The sequence below is a fragment of the Leopardus geoffroyi genome, chromosome C1, assembly GCF_018350155.1.
Source record: "Leopardus geoffroyi isolate Oge1 chromosome C1, O.geoffroyi_Oge1_pat1.0, whole genome shotgun sequence".
Taxonomy (NCBI): Eukaryota; Metazoa; Chordata; class Mammalia; order Carnivora; family Felidae; genus Leopardus; species Leopardus geoffroyi.
This window is the reverse complement of record NC_059328.1, coordinates 178,272,708-178,287,222: the sequence shown is the minus strand read 5'-3', so window position 1 is coordinate 178,287,222 and position 14,515 is coordinate 178,272,708. Positions and strand designations below refer to the sequence as shown.

At 41.9% G+C, this 14,515-nt stretch overlaps 1 protein-coding gene across 5 annotated transcripts in view; it reads left to right on the top strand.

The window, feature by feature from the left end:
- The first annotated feature begins 277 nt into the window (after window positions 1–277).
- The window catches only part of STAT4 (signal transducer and activator of transcription 4), a 115,140-nt gene continuing 100,902 nt past the window's right edge, over window positions 278–14,515 (top strand). For 3 of the 5 annotated variants that reach the window (XM_045480556.1, XM_045480557.1, XM_045480550.1), the window contains exons 1-2: window positions 278–395; window positions 8,141–8,233. The gene's annotated coding sequence lies outside the window, so the exon portion shown is untranslated. Of the gene's footprint in view, window positions 396–3,799; window positions 3,948–8,140; window positions 8,234–14,515 lie in introns of all 5 variants that reach the window. The other 2 variants (XM_045480552.1, XM_045480554.1) reach the window with 2 other exon arrangements.

The following is a 14,515-nucleotide window of genomic DNA, read 5'->3' as shown; positions in this document are numbered from 1 at the left end:
TACTTTAGCATGCTTCCTCCTTGAGAAGAATCCTAAAACAAGCAAAGAGGACCAGCAATGGGACATTGCCCTGGGTGACTTTATCATGTGCTGTGGCTAACTGGGGACTTCACCAAGGACAGTCTTGGTGAGTTCTCATCCAAAACAGGATTTAAGCTCACTGTTTGTTTCTGTGGCTCTGAGAAAAGATGGCTGTCCTAGTAGTGGGCACTAAATCAGGTCCATGATTGGTTCTGCCCTCGTCTAGGTCATAGGAGCACCCGTGACAACACAGGAGTGGGTTTACCAGGTGGCCAGAGCCTTCCCGCACAGCCACACCATTCCACCTTGGCAAAGGTACACTCTGTCACCCGCACATGATATTTGATTGCTTCCTGGATCCACAGGCTTGAATGGTATGTAGAAAAATGTTCAAGATTCTAGAAATTGTTGTGGGCTATAGGCTAGAGCCATGGAGTTCCTGAATTTAGGGAAAGTAGTTGACAGGGGAGATGGAAGGACGCTGGCTCCTCATTGATCTCCCTCTTCCAAGTACCCTGCATAACTTCCCTTTTATTTACTTACTTTGCATTCTGGGTGTACACACCAAGTTTTGCTTAATGAAAATATTCTCTATATTGCTAGGGTGTTTGAAAAGACCAAAAATATGAGATTCAGAGTATTTATAACATTTACCCATACAGATATGATTATGAATATTTTAAACCATTTGAGGGCTGAAATGACCCCATTATGCAATATCTTATACATATAAATATTTTTTTTCTTTTATTTCTAAATACAGCATTCCTCCCTTCCCTTTTTTACACTTTAAGGCTGAGAACTTGGTCAGATTCCAGCTCTGCTGTTTTCTAGCTTTGTGACTGTGACAAATAGATTTAAGCTACTTGAGCCTCTGTTTCCAGGTGTATAACATGAGTGTAAAAATCCTGACGTTCTGAGTTCTGGGAGGATGAAAGGAAGTAATGTACATAAAGTGCCTGGCATATAGTTGCTTGATAAATGGTAGCCAGTGTTCTACTAAACTGACCATGAAGCTTCACAATGGAGCCCTTGCGTACCTCTCCAATCTAGTTTCTCACGGCTCCCTTATAGTGCACCCCATTCTGGATTGGCTATCTCTACAAGTTCTGCCAGGAACATAACAGACTTCCAGGACAAAGAAATTAAGGAGTTTTCTGAGCTTTTTACCATGTGTCTAGGAAGGGTGGCCACGGACGCTCGAAGTACGAATTTATAATGCCATTCTGCACAAAAATCTCTTTGCTTTGAATACACTATTCTCATCTGCCTGTGGTCCCATTTCTCATCTTCTTCAGCAGACAAACTGCTAGTGTTCCCCCAAGCTTCAACTTAGGAGTCACCTCCTTATCCCATACTCCTCCCATCGAGACTAGGGGCCCCTCCTCTGCATCCTACCACAGAACTCATGGGAAGTCACTGTAAATGCATGCTTTCACATTTTACCCCTCACAAGACCAATTTAGCAAACACATTTCATGGCATCTGTATGACCACAGGCTATTCTAAGAGGCTCTCCCTACTCACAACCCCTGGATGGCCATGTTTGCATGGTGTGACCCTCCAGGCCACTCCACCGACCCCTCCAGTTGAAACTGGAATCGTTAAGAGCCCCTGACCCAAGGTCTGTGCTATGAATTATGATTCATGACTTGTCACGTACGGCAGTGGATTCAGTCCTATTTGTACATTAGCATCACCAGTGGAACTTTAAAGCAAATGCACATGCTATGCATTACATCTCTAAAGATTCTGATTCAGTGGGCCAAGTGTGGACCCATGCACTGGTACTTTTTTTAAGCCCTTTAGGTGGTTCTGAGAAGCATCCAGGACAAAAGACTCTCTGGGCTAGCATAGAAAGAAGAGCTGGTCTAATTAGATTCTATTGCAAATTTGAACGAAGAAAAATGGAATGAACTTTATAATGAGCAGTGCAATGGAAAGTGACAGAATTTAATTGGACTGAACAGGGTTATGCAATGTCAAAGGGACTTGTCATCTGAAGTTACCAAGGAGCGGAGCACATGTGGATAGTGAAGAAGTTGGTTGTTACAGAGGAGAGCAGAGCTGATATGCAGAGAGAAGCCGGCACCACAAGAGAACGAAAGACAAAGACAGAGATGGAATATCACAGGGAACAACAGGAGTAGACAAAGAGATGGAACAGAGGTGGAGAAAGAGAGAGGACTGGGAGAGACAAACAGCAGAGAGAGCGTGTGTGAGTGAGAGAGAAGCCCCTTTCAGAATGGCTGCCATCAGCTTACTCCCCCAAACTAGAAACCTCTGTGGATTTCTCACTCATCGACATCCAATCTCTGCCTCAAAAACAATCTCTGAAGTGGCTTTTTCCCTTCTCATCCTGTTGCCACTGCCTTATTCCCAGCCCTCATGAACACTTGCTGAGACTACGGCAAAACCCTCAACCTGGCCTCTCTCCCTCTAAAACCCACCTGCCTGGGTCTATTCTCAACACTATGTCTATTCACCCCACCTCTTCCACTCTGTATGAAACCACAGGCCTTCCTGATCTGGCCAACCTGCCTTGCCACCTCTACGAGGACCACCCCGCCCCCGAAGATCTCATACCTCTTCCGAGCAGATCAGCCCCTCGTCTTTGTACATGCGGTTCCCTCTTTTGTTTGTAGCAATCTCACACTCGGCCTTCAAAACCTAGCTCAAAAATCACCTCCCTGGTGCCTTTTCACCTCCTTCAAACATGGTTAGCTTATTACAAAACTCCTACCTTCCCCATTAGACCGCGAGCTCTTTGAAGACAAGGACTCTTTCCCACTGATCTCGGAGGCACTCAGTGGGTGTGCTGTCAGTGAATTTGAGGAGTGGCGTGTAATGGGTGAGCAACAGCTACAGAACCGGGGCGTCCCGGGCAGGTGGGCCAGCCCTGGGTAGGTCTCTGCATCCCCACACTCTGCTCCCAGATTGTCAGTGTCTTGTCTTCGGCCACATTTATATCCACAGATCCTCTAAAGGCTCCAATCAGGTTTTTCCCAAAGCTCCATGGAAACCTCAGCAGAGGCTTCTGGAGGTGATGGTTGTGGGCTGCAAAGACGACAGATGGGCTGAAGCAGCCACTCGTCCACGTAGGTATTTGGACTGCCCAGATGCACATAAGAACAATCTCCTTCCTTTTTATTTGGAATCCTAAGAAAATGCCTAGATATGAAAACTTAATTTTGAAAAGGGAGAAGACAGAAGTGTGAATTAACTTATTCTCCATGACCTGAACCACTTATAGCCTCCAACAAAGCTTGCGGGGGGAAATTCTGAGTACAATCAATGTTGAAACTATCCTCCTGATGCAGAAATGAATATACATAGAGCAATTTCTGACCAGCAAATTTTGCATAAATATGTAAAATCTATTTTGCATATTTTGTCCCTGTTGACAGTGATGACCAACGGAACAAGATTTTCGCTCGCTAGAGGAAATGCAGTAGCATGCATCAGGAAAATTAACTTGGAAATTTCTAGTGGATAAGCATGATTTTGGGGCCTAGTGAATGTCAATTCGAGAACTCTCATGAGTCCTAGTTCTTCCACTGGCTGAAAAAAAAAAACCTTAAAATCTTGAATTATGTGCTAAACATTTTCATTTTGCTCATAACTCCCTTGAGTCGCTTGGCATTTAATGGAAAATGAGTAGGAAGGGGAAGATCTCTGCCAGCTGAAAGGACAGAGGCTAGTCTGGGCAGAGTGTTTTGTAGGGTGCAGATCTGAGTGTAAGCCAACTATTTTAAAAGACTTCGTTCTTGTATGCTAGCACATGACCTCTCCAGAAGGGTGAGGAGATGCCAGAGGTACATATTTACCATCTGGAGTGAACCACGCAATTCATCTAGAAACCTGCATCACCATGAACTTGAAATTAATCACAGTGATGAACAAGGAGAACATGCTGGGTCAGAAAGGTCAGTTTCATTTGATAAGAAAGGAACACGTGACCTAGCTGGCAATGTGCTGACATTCATTACCTTCAGGAAAACTCTACACAGCCTCTCCCTCTGGAGAGGACTCCTGGGAAAGAAAAGGGCTCCCTCTGAGGCCATAAAAATGAGAACCCCTTCAAAGCCATTGGCTTTTGATGGTGTCCAGAATCACAATGATCAGGGGCACCTGGGTGGCTCAGTTGGTTGAGCATCTGACTTCAGCTCAGGTCATGATCTCCCGGTTTGTGGGTTCGAGCCCCGTGTCTGGCTCTGTGCTGACAGCTCAGAGCCTGAAGCCTGCTTCGGATTCTGTTTCCCTCTCTCTTTGCCTCTCTCTCTCTCTCTCAAAAATAAATACATATTTTTTTAAAAATTTTTAAAAAGAATCACGATGATCATAACTCCATCCGATGTTGCTCTTTTTTGTCCTGAAAGGGAAAACATCTCTCCATCCACGCCTATGAGGTTTCCTGTGTTTGCTCAAATCATGTCAGAAATAGAACATCTAGTTAGTAATCAAGCACCAGTTGGAGCTGTTTACTACTGAACGCATGGTTTTAATTTTGAAACTCTCACTCCATTGTTCTTTAGCACTATGAAGGGCTTAGAACTCAACTAACTACATCTCCCACTTTGGCTTGGGAAACCAAGAACAGATCTGGCTTCAACTCCAAGTAGGCTAGAGCCAATTTTGTTGGGTTTTGGTGGCTGCTGTTACTTGTTTTTGAAAGAGACATGGACAGAAAAGAGCAGCCACGGGGATGGTGTTTGAAGTCTGCTTTTGGTGTTTGGGGAAATAGGTACCTATCGCTATAAAAGGCATTTCCTTCCAAATGTCAAAGAATTCTTCACTGTTTCAACTTAGCTCTCGAAACTAAAATGTTTGAGGAGTCAAAATCTGTTAAGCAATCAGAATTCAGTGGGTAAGAGAAGAAATGAAGTCATCCAACAGAATTCCTTGCTTAATGAGACTATAATCCATAGTTTTCTCTTGAAGCGATGCAGCCTGGAAATCGGTTTTGTGGACGAGTCTAAGTTCTTGTACTTTTCTGCTTCTATGTCTTAGAAACCCTCATTCCCAAATTTTACTCTCATGTCCCTGAAGGTGACTTTTGAATCTGTGTGCGCCGAGGAAATGACATGGGAGATGGGTTAAAATCACCACTTTGCCCCTCAACTGCTGTTTGACTTTGCCTAAGTTACTTGGACCCTCTCACTCTCTGTCTCCTCATCTATAATATACGGATAGTGATAACTATCTTGCAGGGATTATTTTAAGACCAAATGAGATAATGCTATGTTCCCTATTTGGATAATATACACAACTCCTTTAAAGTAAAATGATTATGTAAAATTCACTGTTTACTTAAATTATTTTTATCATAATGTTACTTAAGTGTGCACATATAAAACTAGACAAAAATTCGTTAAGACATACACCCACCCCTACTTTCCAACACGTACAACACAAATTTTTAAAGTCAAATTAAAATGAAAATATAATCTGTAAAATTCAAATAAACAACATAAATTCAATAGAATGGATGCTTCACTGAAATTAAATGCATTGAAAATGTGAATTTGACATAGTTATGCAAAGGTCTGTTTGGGTTCAGTGAGGCTAATGATATCCAGTTCCGTGGCATAAGTGTCCCAGGAGCTCAGCTCCTGGAGAGCTCTCTTGGCCCGTTTGCCATGACATGATGGGTTGTAGGGCCCTTGTCCATCTTTGTCTGAGACGATTGCTTGGGCCAAAGAGTGGTCTCATTTACCCAGCTACTTACAATCCCAGACAGGGTCACAGGGGACCCTAACGGGCCAAGTTCAGCCAGAGGGAGCCTTCATTTTGTTGCTCAGCTGTGAACAGTCTCATAGATACCCATTCTTGAGCGGGCTTAAGAAACCCACTGAAAAGTCTTCAACAGAGGGGCCATATGTTAACTTTATCTTTTAGGAGATTCACTTGGGCAAAAGTTTTGAGGACAGGTTGGAGTGGCTGAGAACGAAGTTAGGGGAGGACAACTGGGCCATAGAAATCCTCCAAATTCATGAGCTTGACATTCAAAACACCACAACGTTCACTGCTCGCTGGCTTTATCTTCTACTTGCTAATATGGAGCTTTAGCTTCTGCTGATATGCCTTGCTTTACCTTGCCCGAACAGTGTTTTCTTGTCTATTCACCTTATACTGACACCTTTCTCTTCACTTATGATGTCTTTTCCAAGCCCTTCTCAAAAATCTCAGGGCGCCTGGGTGGCTCAGTTGGTTAAGCGTCTGACTCTTGATCTCAGTTCAGGTCTTGATCTCAGGGTTGTGAGTTCAAGCTCCACATTGGGCTCCATGCTGGGTGTGATGCTTACTTAAAAAAAAAAAAATCCCAACCACCATTTAGGGTTTATCTCCACCCAGCCTTCCTTGGTTTGTTCAAATTACCTGATACAAGTCGCAAATTACCTGTTTTGAGGTATTTTTGTTCAATGTTAACATTTGTCTCTTCCAGCAATTGGGATCAAATTTGATGGCAGGGACATGTCTTGACCAAGTTGACATTCCACCTGGTTTTAACTTAATGCAGCTTATTGTTTCTGCTGGCTCTCAGTAATTTACTGAATTAATAGATGAATAAATAAACCACCCGCTGACTTATCTTACACCTGTATACAGGTATAAGGAAATTACTTAGTAACAGCTTAAAATGTATTCAAACTGGATGTTTTACATCAAGTTCATAATGAAACATGAGAGTTCAAGATATACAAGCTTGTCAGAGATCTGTAAATGAGATTTATTTAATGAGTTATTATGCAAAAGAACATATAGAGGAATGAAAAGCCCCAGAAAATGAGTGATGTAGAAACATGCTTGGAAGAATAACAGTTTACTGATTTATGAGAAAAGTAAAAATAGAAGTGAACAGTGAAAAGTCTGAAAAAATCTTTTTCCCATATGTTTTGTTTCATGTTTGTTTTGCTTCTGACTGTGAAAAAAACAAAGTTGCAGATAAAAGATAGCACTTTTAGTTGGTAGGAACAGGGTAGTAGTTAGCAACATATTGAAACTGTATAAAGCAGTAAGTTAAAAAAAAATTAGAAATCTGGGACCTACAGACAAGGGTGGAACCATACTTTAAACTGTAAGTTTAAAAAAGTTAAAAAGGAGGTGCCCCTGGATGGCTCAGTCAGTTAGGCGTCTGACTTCGGCTCAGGTCGTTATGTCGTGGTTCATGGGTTCAATCTCACGTCAGGCTCTGTGCTGACAGTTCGGAGCCTGGAGCCTGCTTGGGATTCTGTGTCTCCCTCTCTCTCCACCCCTCCTCCATTTGCACTCTATCTCTTAAAAATGGATAAATTAAAAAAAAAATGTTTTTAAGTTAAAAAGGAGCCAAGATGTGATGAAAAGAGCTGTTTAAAACATTATTTTTTTTGAATTTTTGTCCTATCTTGTATCAAATTTTCAAAGTAGAGGAAAAAGTAATTGACTTAGTTTGGTAATTTTTAAAATAGAATAGTTAGTACTGATGAGATCATAATCCAAATGCTCCCTGATGCAGCTGTTGTCACTGGGGAGAAACCTCACCAACTGTTCATCATTTTTATTTTCTTACACCTATTAAGGTACCTTTCAAAAACAAGGCATTTAATAAGTGTTTGGTGAATGAGCGAGTGAATGAGTGACACATGAATAATTAACAACGTGCAAAGCAGTCACCTGGTGACCGCTCTTTATTCTCAAAGGAACAATCTTCGTAGGCCCATGCTTGAAAATGCAATTTTTTAAGGAACAGAAAACGGCATGGCATCTTAGATTGTCTCAATCTTGGTTCTAGACCCCTGGCACAAATATGTCCCCAGTTCTGGTCTCTATCTGCAGTCCTCTGACCTGGAATTCTCAGTCTTCTTGTGGCCTCTCTGGCTGGGCTGTGGGATTTGCACCACCAGCTCCAGCTCTGACACCCAGCTATAATTTGCCTCTCGTTTGTCAATAGATTAAAATATTAGATTGGCGTGGGGGGAAAACGTAGTTCATGTAAAGTCAATACCTCGTTCTACTCACATCATTCACTGTGGCATTTCTTCCCCTTGCTATAGAACTTGAGCTTACCGGTCTTTAACTTTCAGAACTCAACCTTTTTCCCTTTTATTATACAACCATTTCATGTTGGCTCTTTTCCCAGTGTGCTGGCACTTCCTCAGTCCTCCATGAAATGTTAAAGAGTAACAGATGTAACCCTGCAAAACGTCAACCAATTCAGCGAGTTCACTGTGAAGTAAGTCACACTCCTTGTAACTTTGAATACAGCTTCTTTAAAAACAATCTACTGTCTGTTTCCCGTTCTCTTTCTGGGTTCTCTGTCCTTATTTCTAGTCCATAGTGTGGTACTATATTGATACTCTACCAATCAGGCAAAAACTGGCTGCTTCTGATAGAAAATCAACTCCCAAGTTGCTTAAGGAAAAAAAAAAGGAACTGGGTGTCCGAGGCTAACTGGGAGGTCCAGGGGTCCAGGGCTATGGATACAACTAGAACCAGGGACACATGTTGTCTTTATTCAGTAACATCTTCCATAGATAGAAGAGGCCAGTGAAAGTGGCTTACATGGTCCTTACCACTCAGCATCCCAAAGAGAGAGCCAGAGAGATTGAGTACCCTGACTGGGGTCCCACCATGGACCCAAGAGCCTGGGTCACAATGAGGAATAAAACATTGCTGGATGGAGACTTCTATGTTCTTCACAACAAAGCCCAAAGTGAAATCGGAATCTGGCAGCCATTCTGGATAGTTCTAGTCTCCCACCCTCAAATATTACAAAAAATCTACTTTGAGAATCTGAATTACCTATACAGTTGAGCTTAAAACGAAATATACCTAGGAACAAGGTAGACTCTCCAATTAGTATAAAACCAAAGTCTCAGAGTGAGAAACCACGCATTTCAGCTGTGCTTTTGAATAAAGTCAATCAGGTGAATAAGCAAGGCTGAAACAATAGCCCTTTCTGAGCCAGAGTTTACACAATACAGTTCACAGCAAAGGTGACAAACTCTCCAGAGAGGAAGACTCTCCAGGACTTTTCCTCTGTGTTGGCCTTGGCTTGTCAAGGTATTCTCTGTAGTAACCTGACCTTGAGTTTTGCGCAGGCATCATTTACAAGAGTTAATTACCTTCCACCAGACAACATTTACTCTATTGGCTATCTCCAAAGAAAAGAGCAGCACTGTATTGGAACCTTCCATTTAAGGAATCAAGTAGGGCATGGGTGCAGCCAACTAACACAGATTCAGTGCTCGGTCAGTATTGCTAGAGGAGACAACGATGTCAGTGTAGTTCTTAATACTTGGCCATTTGCCTTAAATAGAGTGTTAGGTTCCCTATCTAAGTATTCTGCCCTTTGCTGGGAAGATGAGTTGACTGGATGACTAATTGTTTTTTTTTTCCCCTTTGCCAACCACTGTATGTGATCCATTGTTATCATCGTTAAGCAACATCCAGTGGCTTTCTCTGGGAATGGCATACAAAGTTAGAAATACACGGGGAATACAGACTTCCCCTATGATGTCAGCTTTTATTTTAGTTTAAACATTTTGAAAGGATGTCCCAAGTAAGCCAGACATCTTGTTTACAATGGGGCAGTATTGCAGAGTGTGGGCAAGAGGACAATGCGCTTCTGGTCCAAGTTACCACTATGCAATCACGTCAAGTTTCACGTTACATCTGATACGACCACACATGACCAGCTTTTCCACCCCGAGAGAATCTGCAGATTGAATGTGGCTGAAAAGGGAGTTTGAAAGGATAGCTTTTCAGTACATTACCACGGATGTCAGGATTTGATAATGGATGTTATTTTGTGTAATGAATGATTATTAATCATTTATATCATAACATTTGTTAAAGATTAATACTTCTCTTGTGATTTCCTTGCAAATTTTTCTACTCCCTGTAGCAAATAAGGTAGTGAATGCAGAGACCTTGCCTTTATATAAAAAGTGAGTTGGGTTATTAGAGAACGTTCTCTGAAAAAAGCAGCCAGTCAACCAGCCAATAAGCAGTAGTGGCTCTAGAATTTCCAAAAAGAGAGGATTTAAAAGTGGCCACTTGAGGGGACAGCGAGAGGACTTGTCTTGAAGGTGCATTTGTATAACAAGTACACCACCTTTACTCTGATGATATATCTTGGGGAGTGCTATGGAAAGTGTTATGGAAAGGCAAGAGATCCTTGATACCTTGGCATTACCACTCTGTGTAAACTTGACAACCCTAAATAAATACAGTCCAAAGAAAGGTTTTATCTCAATTGACCAAATTCCTGGCTCAGATCTCACCTAGATATGAATCTAACAATGTCACCATTCAGGTATTCGAGTTAAGCAAAACCAGGAATAAATCTCTGTAATCGTGTGACCTAAGTATTATTGTTCACATTCCCCTCTCCTTCCCCCTACATCCATCCTGCTGTAAAGTACTGTCCCATACCCTCGCCAGAGCCACAGAGCAAGTTCGTGGGGCCTAGTCTATTAATTCTGTAAACACCATGATATGTCAGGGTCAAGGCCATTACACAATCCAGAATGAGAAAAGCCTAGAGAATAACATTCATCTGTTTTACATGTGAAGGAAACTCAGAAGCCTTCATTTTTCATCTCCCTGCCAGTTGGCTTCCCTGTGAGAAGAGTACCCTCTGGTGCTCAGTTAAGGTTCTTGCCTTCAAACTAAGGAAAAGAAAACCTTTACAACTTGACCAATATAGACAGCTTTATGTGATAGGACTGGCTGTCCTTAAAATAGCACTTTTCCATTAAAAACTGTGTTGTTAGTTTTGTGTTAGACTTTCCCCCTTTGCTCTAATAGAGTATAAAACTAAGCAGGAACTTGGTAGTCCACACAGCAGGATCGACCCAGGCAGTAGCCGAAAAGGTAAGACATGCATTTATTGCCCCCTGATCAGCAACGATTTGAGAAGTCTAACAATTCTTCAGAGAAAGAAGATAGCAATTCTTCACTTTTTACAAATTTTTTTCAAATGTTTATTTTTTTGAGACAGAGAAAGACAGCGTGAGTCGGGGAGGGGCAGAGAGAGGGAGACACAGAATCTGAAGCAGGCTCCAGGCTCTAAGCTGTCAGCACACAGCCCGACGCGGGGCTCAAACCCACGAACCGCGAGATCATGACCTGAGCCGGTCAGGCACTTAACTGACTAAGCAACCCCGGAGCCCCAACAATTCTTCATTTTTAAGACTGCACAGTCCTTGATAATTTCTATATATGTAAGAAAGAATGATTCACCCTTCCAATGACATTTTTTTCACAAATCATTTATTTGTTACAGGTGGTTATTTGCTTTGGGGATTTTTTTTTTCTTGTAGCAAGGATTTCCAAGCTGGTGAAGATCTTATAGAGGCTTTTTCCGTAGAGATGAGTAATAAAAACCCTCAGAGTTTCCAGACAGGGATACTAGTATGAAATGTGGGTGATAAAACTGAACATGAGCCTATTGTTCCAACCAGTTAAGTCTGCATTGGGTTGCCTCATCCTTTTAAGAAGATCAAACTGATGAAATGAGGAGAGAAAAGGAAGTAGTTGTTGTGGTTTACGGCTTCCAAAATATTTGCATTCATCCTGTCTTGATATATAGAGTAATGTCTGCCTTGGTTCTCCTCTGTTTCCCCCTTCTCTTTCTCTTCTTTTTTGGGGGAGGTCATGGAGCTAGTGTGTACCATGGTTAGAGCTAGGAAACACAGCTTTATTTTTATTTTATTTTTTGTTTATTTATTTATTTTATTTGAAAGAGAGAAGGGGGGAGAGATGGATAGAGAAAGAGAGAGAGAGACTCTTAGGCTCTAAGCTCAGTGTGGAGCCAGACGCAGGGCTTGATCTCATGACCCTGGGGTCATGACCTGAGCCGAAATCAAGAGTTGGATGCTCAATGGACTGAGCCACCCAGGCTCCCTGGAAATACTGCTTTAGAACAGAGAAAGCGCACCAGTAGCATTCACGTCTACAGATCTGCATTATCTGTTCGGAACAGTGTAAGTCTACACTGTGCTTTGTGAGATATACATAGAGGGGTATACATTTTAAAAATTATGCCAAAATTGAGATTCCATTTTCCCTAAAAGTCTTGATTTGCAGCTCCTCCTGAAAGATTTTCCAGAGAAAAAAGATTTTCAGGTGCCTGTTAGGTGTTAGAAAGGTTCTCCACAAGTCCATTAACTACCTGTTCCAGGAGGCCTTTGAATTTACAGCACTGGATTTAGGGCCATTCTTCATTGGATAACCTTCTGCTAATAGACAGACTACACAGCGCTGATGTTGAACTTCAGAGGGGTTCTATCCAAAACCCTATCAGCTCCAATCTTGCTTACCTACTTTGCTCCTTCAAACTATGAAATTAAATTTTATTTTGTCCCTTCCCACTCTTTTTATTCCACAGTAGCCCAGTAGAACAATGTTTGTAGCTCAGAGATGCTGCACCTTGTAACATCTCCACCCACTTTTCCTCACAGTGATTCCAACATGGGAGAATCTGGGTCACAGGTATAGACGTACTGTGACTACTCAGAAGGGAGATACTGAAGTTCCCACCTAGGACCTTAAATGTCCCACAAAGCAGCTTAGCATTAGAAAAAAGCATCCCTTTCTCTCATTGGATGAGGCCCTGCATAGAGGCTCATGTCCTGGGAACTGGAACAGTTCAGACTTCAGTCCTCACTCATCCTCCCAACCGGGCTCCCTTGTGCAATGAACAAACCGAACAACAGTTCCTAAATGTCCTAGTACCAATTAACCTTGTTTATCATGACTTGCCCAAAGCATCTTTTGTTCCGGTTATTTTCCTCACTCTCTGGAAGGCTGCCAGTCTTACCTTCTTTAGGCAGGTAGAACATCCTTGCCCTTTCCCCTGACTGAATACAATTCTTTCATTCTTCACTCTTTCTGTTAACCACATCTCCGTATTTTCAGACTTCTTTGGTTCATTTTAGCCTTTAACTTTTCTGAATTCCTGTGACATTTGTGCTTAGTATTGTTTCATATCCTTATTTTGTCTTCTCTGCCAATGTGATATATCTTCAAGAAGATTCTGACCTAGAATCATTCTCATTGTGATAAGCACACCGTAGCAGTTCAGTAAATATTTCATACTGAATTGAATGGATTTCCAAACAAGCATATAGCTCTGGCACTTAAAAGAGCATCTGGGGACTTCTGCTTTGAACATGATGGATTGAACAGGGATTAGGGTTGCCAGATAAAATCCAAGAAGACCCATTAAATTTGAATTTCAGGCATACTTATACTATAACTATGGGTCATACATATACTAAACAAGTACTTGCTGTTGATTTGACATTCAGATTTAACTGAGAGTCTTGTTTTATTAAATCTGGCAGCCCTTCCAGGGGTCGGTTTATCCTCCTCCCTTAACAGAAAAAGAAAAAATACACATACGAAACAATGGGTTTTCAGGCATTGGCAAACAGAAGCAGTGCAAGAGAATGATCGCTGGAAGAAGCGAAGAAATGAGACATCTTTCTGCTCCGTCTTATTTTCTGGAGAACGTTTCCAGGACGCAACACAGAAAGCGGGAACTCAAACAGACCCTGGCAGTCTCCCAAGATGAGAAGACAGAGTTGAGAATTTGGGGAGACCAAGATGGCCAAAATTCACAGGGCAGAGCACCAGATAGGAGACTGCTGAACACTCCCCTTGATTCTTCAGTTACTGATCAGTGCATGTGTGTGAGGGAACTACCCACAGTTAGGGGAATAAAACCACTCGAGAGGAGTGGGGGGGGGGGGACAACTTAGCTCACGCAGCGCTTAGTACATGCTGTTAACAGGCAGAGCGGGGAAATTGTCAAATTGAGTAAAAAAGCAAGACCAAGTATTCGCTACCAATGGGAAGCCCACTTAGAATATAAAATAAATACGTTAAAATATCTGGAAACGAATATACCATTCTGACATGAATCAAAGAAAGCTGAAGTGGATATATAAATATAAAATGAAGTCGACTTCAGAGCAAAAAATATTTATCCCAGATAAAAAGGGTCATTTCAGGGGCGCCTGGGTGGCGCAGTCGGTTAAGCATCCGACTTCAGCCAGGTCACGATCTCGCGGTGCGTGAGTTCGAGCCCCGCGTCAGGCTCTGGGCTGATGGCTCAGAGCCTGGAGCCTGTTTCCGATTCTGTGTCTCCCTCTCTCTCTTCCCCTCCCCCGTTCATGCTCTGTCTCTCTCTGTCCCAAAATAAATAAAACGTTGAAAAAAACAAAAACAAAAACAAAAACAAAAACAAAAACAAAAAAAGGGTCATTTCATAATCATGAAGGGAAAAATCATCAAATGGGCAAGAGAATCCTAAATGTTTATGCACCTAAACATAAAGCCTCAGAATACATGAAACAAAATGTGACAGAACTGGAGGAAAATGCAGAATTATGGCTGAAGATTTCGACACTCCTCTGATAATAATAGCTGAAGAAATAGGCTGAAAATCTGGAGTGAAATACAAGAGTTGAATACCACTATCAACCAACTTTACCTAATTGATATT